The sequence below is a fragment of the Gracilinanus agilis genome, chromosome 4, assembly GCF_016433145.1.
Source record: "Gracilinanus agilis isolate LMUSP501 chromosome 4, AgileGrace, whole genome shotgun sequence".
Taxonomy (NCBI): domain Eukaryota; kingdom Metazoa; phylum Chordata; class Mammalia; order Didelphimorphia; family Didelphidae; genus Gracilinanus; species Gracilinanus agilis.
Window position 1 is genome coordinate 61,150,532 of NC_058133.1, and position 10,641 is coordinate 61,161,172.

At 43.7% G+C, this 10,641-nt stretch overlaps 1 long non-coding RNA gene across 1 annotated transcript in view; it reads left to right on the top strand.

Annotated features, from left to right (window-relative positions):
- The first annotated feature begins 168 nt into the window (after positions 1–168).
- Positions 169–10,641, top strand: part of LOC123245240 — a 68,874-nt gene continuing 58,401 nt past the window's right edge. The window contains exon 1 of the long non-coding RNA XR_006506106.1: positions 169–605. This is a non-coding gene — a long non-coding RNA (uncharacterized LOC123245240). The remainder of the gene's footprint in view (positions 606–10,641) is intronic.

Genomic DNA, 10,641 nt, shown 5'->3' on the forward strand with positions numbered 1-10,641 from the left:
AGGAACGGAGAGGATGTGTAGGAGAGAGAGAGAGAGAGAGAGAGAGAGAGAGAGAGAGAGAGAGAGAGAGAGAGAGAGAGAGAGAGATTTTAGAGGACAAAAAGATAGTAAAAAAAACAGCAAAAAAAAGAATGAAAAGAGAATAAGTGGAGACAGACAGAAGGAAAAGAGACAGTGAAAATAAAGGGAGGAAAAATGGGAAAATGCAAGCATCTTATCCCCATGTTTGGGCAGATTAATGGAGTTTGCTACTCCTTCTCTTGAGTTCTGCACTCTGGGAGGGACAGTATCTGTTTAGATTTGTGTCTAAATTTAAACCCTGATTGCCTTGCCTCCTCTCCTCCGCTCCCCACCCTCTTTTCCTCCCTTCCTCCCTCCCTCCTTCCTTGTTCTCTGGTGCACAGCCACTCTGGTCTCTGTCAGTTCTCAAGCTGAGCCGGGGCTCTGCCACAGCCCTCGTGCAGTGAGTGCCTGGCGCTAGAACCACACTTTGCCTAGCGAGGGCTAAGAAAAGAGAAAATCCAGCAAGCACCCCGAGGACCAGGGAACAACCTCCGTACAAGGGATTCCGAAGCAGACACACATTTCACCTTGAAGACATGGAGGTAATGGGAGTTGGTTGCCTAAAATCATGTGCGTGTGCATTTGTGCCTGGGGATTGCTCACGAGCGGTGCAGGTCACAGACAGAGTATGTGACTGACTTAACGACTGAATGTTACCTCCACTTTCCATGGTACCTTCTCTTGCGCGAAATGGGGGGAGAGAAGGTCATATGAGGGTCATTCTTGGTTGACCATATGAGAAGGGGAAGGACTTGCTCCTCTGGACGTATTCTACATGGACCCTCAGGGCTTCTCCGCCTCCTCGCGGTCCCCACCAATCTGGGGAAGAAGGATTCTCATTTCCTCCCAGGGGATGGTGTGGGGGATCAGTAGGAAAAGAGGGAGAGTCAGGAAGGAGAAGAGTAGAGCTTCCAAGGGCTTGGAACCTTTGGATCGGTGGTCTCATTGGCTGTGACATTTTTTTTTTTTTTGAGGCGAAATCAGCAAATACATGAGAGACTCCCAAGAAAGCGGAAGCCCCAGAGTCTGCAGTGATGGGCGCTAAAACTGAAACAAATAGCAAAAACTTCCCTTTGATGCAAGCCCATTAGGAACAGAACTTCTGTTGGCAGACTGTTTGGGGACCAGCTACTGAATGGTTTCTGAAGCCTCGCTTTTCCTCTATCTCATCTCCCCCATCACTTCCTGAAAAATCCCCCTTAGCTAAGCAGTCCGAGGACTCTCTGTGTTCCTTCTACGGCCTAAGGCTGCTCTCTAATCTTTTTGGGTTTGTGATTTTTACAAGAGGCATAGTAAAGGCACGGGGTTTCTCTGTCTGCCCCCGGGACAAATTTGGAAACGCTCTAGCAGATTTCCAAACCGTATAGATTTGGAATCAAGAGAATTCTGGGTGGGAGCTCCATCGCTTGCGTGGAGGTAATTATACCCGTCTGGGAGAGGCAGTCCAGAGGATTAGATAGAAATTCTGCCTTGGAGTCAGGAGATGTGAGTTCAAATTCTGGTTTTTATATGACTGTCACCACAGGGAAATCACTTAAGTTCTCAAGGTCCCAGACAACCGTCTTAAGCTACAAATTAATTACTCATGAGTAGGCTACCTGCATCTGGAAAGGGAGTTTTTACCTGGAAGGTCTAAAGACTAATTCAATAGCCCCAAAATAAACACTACCTACCTTTGGGGGAGTGTGATAGAAAAAGCACTCGAAGTACGGGAGGTTAGAAGTGACATTTCACTGACATTTCCTTTCTGTGAGATTTGAGGCAAGTCATTTAAACTGGAAACGATCAATCATTAAACATTTATCAAGTATCTCCTCTGTGTTGGGCCCTGGGGATACAAAGACAAAAATGAAACCCAATCCTTCTTCAAAGAGCTTCCACCCTATTCTGGGAAACATTTACATAGGAGTATAGACCAAGTAAGTACAAGGTATTTTTTCTTGTTGACTGGTAGCAGGAGGCAAGAGTCCTTGGAGGAATTAGAAAAGGCCTCTGATGTGGAACTTTAGCTAAGCTTTAATGAAAGCTAGAGGTAGAGTTTAGAAAGGTGTGCATGCCAGGCACTGATGACAGCTTGTGCAGAGGCTTGGAGATGGGAGATGGAAGTAAAAGGTGGGTAGATGAGCTGTAAAGACTCTTCCCAACTCCCAATCCTAGGATCCAATTGTGTTGGAATCCAATCATGAACTGTTGTTCAGTCATTTCAATCATGTCCATCTCTTTGTGACCCCCATTTGGGATTTTCTTGGCAAATACTAGAGTGGTTTGCCATTTCCTTTTCCAGTTCATTTTACCAATGAGGAAACTGAGGCAAGCAGGGTTAAGTGCCATGCCCAGAGTTGCACAGTCAGTAAGTTTCTGAGGACAGATTTGAACTCAAGAAGATGAGTCTTCCTGATTCTAAGTCCAGTGCATCACTCAGCTACTCCATGATCCAATTAGAAGAGCATTTAGTAATTTATAAATCACTTCACAAATCTAAGTTATTTATACCATTGGTAATAGCCCAGCTAGAGGGATCAAGCCAGCGACGTGATGGCTGCCCTTACTCTACTCCCTCCCTTTAGTCTGCTTTTGTGGCTTCTGATAATGTCTACCATAAACTATATGACACTACCATGACTCTTGACCTCAAGTAAAGCTAAGCAGGACTTTGGACATTACACAAAGGAAAGACCGAGCAGTAGACCAAGCATCTCTGAAGGGGTCAGCAAAGAAAGACAAATCTAACCTCAATCAGCAGATAAGAAAAGAGCATGTTGGGACTAAAAACTGCTACAAGTTCCTAGTAGCCCCAGCAGTCCCATTTGCCCTGGGACTGCCCTTTGAACATTCTGCATTCTGAAAGCATGTTCCAGCCTGAGCTCTGTGTGTTCACGGGAGAATGGCCACGCTTTCTAATGAATTCTAGAATCTTTCTCCAAGAAGCACCAAGTACGCTACCAGACCACTCCCTAATTTCACAACATCCTGGGTAGGGGCACAACAATAATAATACCTTGCAATCGTAGAGTGCTTCAGAATTTGCAAGATCCTTTCCTCACAACTGCCTAGTGAAGAGGGTGGGAGGCATCTGTCTTCTCATCCCTGTTTTGTAAATGAGCAAACGAAGACTCAGAAAATTCAGTGACTTGCCTAAAGTTGTACAGTTAGTTATTGAGGGACTGAGAGGGGATTTCTAACCATCTACTTACCCATTATTCCTCTCCTTATTCTCTGGGATATAATGTGCCCAATATCGATGTGCTCAAACACAACACTCCATCTGCCCAACACCAGGTATTTTCCTTGACCGTCTGTCCCCCCTGGACTTGGTATGTTCTCCCTCCTCATCTCTATCTCCTAATTTTTCTGATTCAAGTTTCACCGGTCCTATAAGAACTTATTGCCAGTCTCCTTTAATGGCAGCACCTTTCCTCTGAGATTATCTCCTATTTATCCTATAGCTATCTTGGCTGTACATCTTTTGGGGGTTGTCTCTCTCATTAAAATGTCAGCCCCTTGAGAAGAGGGACTGTCTTCTACTTTTCTATGTAGCCCCAGTTCTTAGCCCAGTACCTGGCACATAGTAGGGATTTCATAAATGCTCGTTGCCTTGGCTTGATTCACCACCCCACAGAAGTATTGTTATCTACATCTTACAGATGAGGGAGCTGAAGTTCAGGAGAATTTAAGTGACAAATGACGGGGGCAGCTAGGTGGCTCAGTAGATAGAGAGGTAGATCCTGGGTTCAACTATGACCCATACACTTCCTTGTTGTGTGACCATGGACAAGCTACTTAATCCCCAATACCTAGCCCTTACCACTCTTCTTCCTTGGAACCAATATTCAGGATTATACTCGAAGACAGAAGGTAAGGGTTTAAAAAAAAAAAAGAATTTCAGTGACTTTCTTATTGTGACTTACTGTTCCTTTTCCCATAAAACAAAGTTTAGACTTCTTTCTGCTACACCTCACTGATATCATGATGTCTCCTACAGTGACAAAACTTAGGAGCATCACAGGAGCTGTTCTAGGTCTTCCCAGGACTCTTCTCTTTCCCCAACCCCTACTTCCAAGGCTAGCTGAGGCTCCCTTGAGTCACCTTAGGGGTTTCCTGTGCAATACCCCAATGTTTCCACAAACCTATTTTGTAATTCAGTTCTGAAGTTGGTCCAGCCTCTGTTGGCCACAAAGAATGGGATGATCCCTGAAGCAGAGTTTAAAAAACAGGAAGGAACTTTGGTTAGTTGAGGATTTCTAGTAGGCTGCCTGTGGAGACAGACTGATGTACTGGAGGATGGAAAGGACCAGCTCATCAGCTCCAAAATGAGTCGTTCGACTCATTTTTCTGGAGAGCTTCTTCTGGGGTAGATTCAAGATTCTCTATTCTTCCGAGGTACAATTCAGAAGTCACAGACATCAACAAAGCATTCCAAGCTCCAAACAGGTTGAATTGGCCCCGTTGCTCTAAGATGTTTGGCTTGGGTTTCCTGGGGAGAACAAAGTTGTAACACACTTCATGGCCTGGGAGGGAGGAAGAACCACAAGGGGAAGGAAAAGCCTCAGCCTTGAGGGTTGGTTTTTCCTCCTCTAAGAGATCACCAGTAAGTTCAATCAGGGCCCTGCGGTGGTTCTCTGTGATTTATAACTACTCCCACTTAAAGACTTGTCTAATTCCCTCTCGAAAAAATGACTGAGAGATAAGAGGAGGCCACTTCTGGGTTCTAAAGCAGGTTGTTGCCTGTGGGCCAAAGGCAGGTCAGAACAGAGTTCCCAGAGGACTCATTTTTATAGGGTTTGGTTTTGAATGGCCCAGACTAAGTAGCTACTGTCTGAGCATCTGTTTGGAGGCCCAGAAGAGTAAGGGGTCCCCCAGGGTCAAAGGTAAACAGCCTTCCCCAAAAGAGCTTGAAACTCCAGAATGTAAATATTGTTTAGTGCAGCAGAAGGTAGAGAGTGCTGATTTCGGACACAAAGGCCTGATTTAAAGTCCTAAGCCTGCCGTTTACAACTTGTGTTTCTTGGGTAAGTCTTTTTACCTGCTTGGGTCTCAGTTTCCTCCTCTGAAACGAGGAGTTTAAACTAGATAAACTGCAAAATTCCTTCCAGCTCGAAATCTCTGACTCTGGGAATTCTGGTTATGTTGTATCCCAAGAACCTAGCTGATTAGAGAGTCAGAACTGAATCAGTGAACAGCATGAATGATATGGCGTATTTTTAAGTGAAATAAAATTTTGTCCCTTTCAAGCATATAGAAGGATTCCAATTAGAACGCCGAGGTTCATTCATTCATTCGTTCCAAATGGTGCCTGGCTATAGTTTCTAGGGAACCCCTTTTCATTGTGATCACCCTCTGACTCCAGTCTTTTCACAGACCACCCTAATCTCCAACCTTGCCAGACAACTCACTTTCCTTCTTTCTCAGCCTTTCCTTTTCCACTTCTGGTTTTATGCAGATCAAACTCTTACCCTCCCAACATGGATGTAGAGGAAAGTATACTAGATTTGGAGTCAAAGGACCTGATTTCAAATGCCAGTTCTATTTCTCATTAGCTGAGTGACCTTGGGTCAGTCACTTAAACCAACTGAATTTCAGTTTCCTCATAAAAGTAGCTTGGATGGAATGCTGGATCTGAACTCAAGAAAGGGCTAGATCCAAATTTCACCCTGACATTAACTAGATCTGTTACCCTAGGCAAGTCACTTAGCCTCTCTGTGCCTCAGTTTCATTGCCTGTAAAAGAAGGAAGGAAATAAGTATTTATTAAGTATCTAATTATGTGCTTAGCAATTTATAAATATTATCTTATTTGAACCTTGCAGCAACCCTGGAAGGTAGGTGCTCTATGATCCCCATTTTATAGTTGAGGAAATTGAGGCTGAGAGAAATTAAGTGACTTATTATTAAGTCTCTGAGGATAGATTTGAACTCAGGTTGTCCTGACTCCAGGCCAAGTTCTCTACCCACTGTATCACCTAGCTGCTACTGTAAAATGAAGATATTGAACCTCTAAGGTCCCTTCCTATTCTATATTCCATTATATCCCCCTTTTGGCATCCTTCCTGTTCTTCAGATTCTAAATCAGGGGCACCTCCTCTCTGACTCCCTTAGTGCCTTTCTTCCTTGACCTCTTTTATTCATTTCACAAATTTCTAACACAGTCCTAATCAACCAACAAGCATTTATTAAGCACATATCGTGTGGGTTCAGCTTCTGGGGCTATAAAGGCAGAAGCGAAGCCATCCCTGCCCAGAAAGAGCCTACATTCTATGGGGAAGACAGCATGTGCATACCCAACATAGTGTTTGGAACATACTAAGTGCCTAATGAATCACTTTCTGTGCCTAATTATTTTAATTTATTAATTAATATTAATTATAGTTAAGTGCTTAATGATCACTTTTTAATTCAATAATGCTGGAATGTACAAAATAAATACAAGATGTTTTTGCATAGAAGGCAGTGGTAGAAAGCAGAAGTGGCCTCCAGTGGTGTCTCTTGAGCTGCCTAGAAGGAGATCTGGGATTCTAAGAGGTAGCGAGTAGGAGAGAGTGCATTCCAGGCATAGCATACAGCCCTGGGGTGATGGAATGCCATGTGTGAGGAACAGTAAGTGAGCCAATCTGACATATTAATTACTTGTAACTAAGTAGGTACTTTTCAAGAGCCTAGGAGTAGAAGTCTGTTGACAACCATGTTCTCTGAAACATTTTAAACATTCCTCCCCACCACCAAAATTTTTGTATACATTGCCCTAAGAATCAAGAAACAGTGTAGACAGAAGGCAGGATTTGGAGTCTCTCTGACTTCAACTTTGTCTTCGCTGCTCCTCAGCAATCCTCTTTCTCTGTCCTTTATCCATTCTCCATTACATTCCCCCAAGAGCTGTCCTAAATCTTGCCTTCTCTCCCCAGACCACCACCACAGCTCTCTTCAGTTTCAGGATACAATCTTAACTCTTATTTCACTAAGGAGATGGGCATCATCCAACATGAAGCTCTTTAGCTCCTCTAAGCATTTCAATAGCCTCTTCTATCTATCTTCTCTTCCTTCTTTCCAATCCCAGAGGAAGGTGTGAACTTTCCTTTTTTCCAAACCAAACACTTATGCCCTGGATCCCACTCCCCTTCTTTCTTCTCCATGACCCTGATGTGCCATCATTGTCTTGTATCTTCAATCTTTCCCTTTCTTCTGGCTCTTGACTTATAAACATGCCCAGGACCCTTCTGTCTTAAAAATAAAACAAAAAATTCCAACCTTTCTTCCATCCTGATAGTTCTTTGAGTTATCATTCTATCTCTCTCTTCCCCTTCATTGCCACATTTAAGGAAAGAGTTTTTTCATTCATTGCCTCTGTTTCCTTACCACCTATGCTCCTGCACTCAAAAAATCATAGCATCTTAAAATAAGCCCTTACCTTCTGTCTTAGAATCAATACTAAATATTGCTTCCAAGGTAGAAGAGAAGTAAGGGCCATGCAACTGGGGTTAATAGATTTGTCAAAGGTCACACACCTAAAAAGTGTCTAAAGACAGATTTGAACCCAGGACCCTCTCTCTCTCCAGGTGTGGCTGTCTGTCAACAAAGTCACCTAACTGTTCCAGAATCATAGAATTTTTGAGTTGGAAAAGACCCTAGTCATCTAGTCATTTCATACCTGAGTAGGAATTTCCTCTACAATTCCTCTGATCAGTCAGCCTCATACCTTTGGGCAACTCTGTCTCACTTAAATCCAACTCTCTTGCAAGATGAGATGTCATCTCGTAATGTCATTGTTCCTCTCTGAAAACAAAAGATGAACAATAGCCCACTAGTGGAGTCAGCACAGTGTTGTGGAAAGAACTTGACATCAAAAGTTGGGAAATGTGTGGCTTTGATTCCAGGCCCTACTGTAGAGTTCTTTCCTGGTCATGTCACCTAACCTCTATGGGCTTTAGATTCCTCATCTACCAAAGGAGAATACTGGACTAAACGATATCTAAGGCCCTTGTGAGCTTCTGATTCTAGGACTTCCATTCTCATTTTGGTCATCTCTTATTATTAGGAAGTTTTCCTTTATTCCCATCTGAAATTTTCCTCTCTAGGTTCTGTCCCATCTGCAACCAAGCAGAACAAATTGAATTTCTTCTATGCAACGACTCTTTAAATACTTGGAGACAACTCTCCTGTTCTTCTGACTTTTCTCTGAGTAAAAACATCCACAGTTCCTTCTACCAGTCCTCCTTTGGTACAGTCTCTAATCTCTGATCCTTTTGCCATCTTTTCTCCCCTCCCTTGGAAGTATTCCAGTTTCCCAAAGTCATTCCTAGAAGGTGGCACCCAGAACTTCAGAACATTTGGTGCCATGTGCTCTGACTAGGGTAGCATACGCCACGACTCTCCTCTTCTTCGTTCTAAAGGAACACTATGCTTTTATGAAGACAGACTGAGTTTAGGTTCATATTTTTGGTTACCATGTTGGTGTCAACCCAACCCAAACCTGAAATCTACTCCGATCCACCACTACCACCAAATATAATGGTTCGCCCATTATATTGTGAACTTCTTAAAAGCCAGCCTGTCTTGTGTTGTTTGTATCCTCAATGCACAGTATTTAACACATAGTAGGTACTTAATAAATGTTTATTGACTGTCCAACTGGTTTTCCAACCTCCCCGGCTACTCTTCTGTTTTCTTTGTTGATTTGTCATACTCCCCCAACTCCTTAAAAGTGAGTATTTCCCTCAGGGTTCCATCTTGGGAAATTTCATTTTCTCTCCCTCTCTATATAATCTTTTGTTGCTCTCATCCATTTCCATTGCTTCAATTGCCGTGTTTATATACGAATGCCTCTAAAATCTCTCTCTCCCTTTACCCCTGCCCCGTACCTATAACATCTCAGTTTCTAATATCCATACCTGCATGTCCCATTGGCATCTCAAACACAACAGCTCCCAAACTACCGTCATCTTCTCCCCAAAGCAATTTCTCCCCATACCTAATCTGTCTACCAATTACCCCAGCCTTGACTAGTAAGTTCCATTTTTTTAACCCTTTACCTTCCATCTTAGAATCAATACTGGGTATTGGTTCTAAGGCAGAACCGTAAGGGCTAGGCAACAGGAATTAAGTGACTTGCCCAGGGTCACACAGCTGGGAAGTGTTTGAGGTCAGATTTGAACCTAGGACCTCCCATCTCTAGACCTGGCTCTCAATCTACTGAACCACCCAGCTGCCCCCTTAACTAGTAATTTCAAAAACACCTTTGACTCTTTCCTCTCCCTCACTACCTATTACCTATTCAGTCACCAAAAGCTATTGCTTCTGCCAATAAGAACTCTAACACCCATCCCTTCCTTTCCATTCTCACTGCAACTACCCAAGTTTGGGTATTCTCTCTACTCATCTGGAGTTGTGATAACCTTGCTCCTACTCTATTCCTTCTCCAATCTGTAACAAGAAAATTCTCTTAATGCACCAGTCTGTCCCCGTTAAGCATTTGCTCAGAAATCTTTGGTGAGCTACTCATAGGCTACTGAATAAAGTTTAAATGGTTTCTTGCATTCCAGGACCTCCACAATCTGACTCCAGATGATAGGCTTATCTCATACAGCTCCCCTTCACAGTCCATTTCCATGCAGACAAGACTATTTTCCATTCTCCTTTTTTATCCTTCTCTTTTCCGTTTCTCCCTGCTTTGCTCTCATCTTCTCTCATGCTTAGAAATGAGCTTTCCCTCCACCTATATACATTGCCGTTTCTCCCCTCTGAAGGTCTAAGTGAGGCATCACCTTCTTCTTGGAGGGCAAAAAGCCTTCTGTGTCCCTTCTCCCTCCCAAACGAAAGAGCTGCCTCGTGCCTGCTTCAAATTTCTCAAAGCACTTTGCCTGACCCTCCGTTTTGTCCTTATCACACTTTCTTATGTATCATATTTGGGCATGTGTCTACCCCTCCCAGTTGGGTCCGATCTGTGTCAGTCATCTTTTGGTCCCTTCTCCTATCTCATCTCCGAGTTCTTAGCATAGTTTCTTATTCATGGTTTATTGAAATGAAATGACTTTGAATTGAATTAGAATCATAGAATTCTCCCATTCACAGAACTAAAAACAGAACTCTGTCCTTATCTTATGTCTCTCATTAAACCACATAGTTAGGGCCTTCCTTGCAATTCCTGGCTACGAGGAGTGGGGGTGATCCTGAAATAGGGGATGATGGAGTTTGGCACTGCTGAGCCCCGCGGCGATTCTAAGTGCCGGACACCCAGATTTGTGTTGGGCTGTCTCACTCTGTCTGCCAACACTCACAATGACAATAGCTCCCATTTACCAGGCACCTTTCCTTTGGCCAGACCCAGTTAAGCAGGGGGGAGAGGAAGGGGGTGGCTAAGGTAGTCAGACTCTAATGCCGTAATGACCCAAACTGGAGCCCAGGCAGGCAGGGAGACCTATCACAGAGGGCTGTGATTTAACATTCCTGGCCTGGAGTCAAATTTCAGGGCTCTTATCCCCAACATGGCTCCTCATACCAGGGCAAGCCAAACACTGAGAGAGAGAGAGAGAGAGAGAGAGAGAGAGAGAGAGAGAGAGAGAGAGAGAGAGAGAGAGAGAGATCTCAT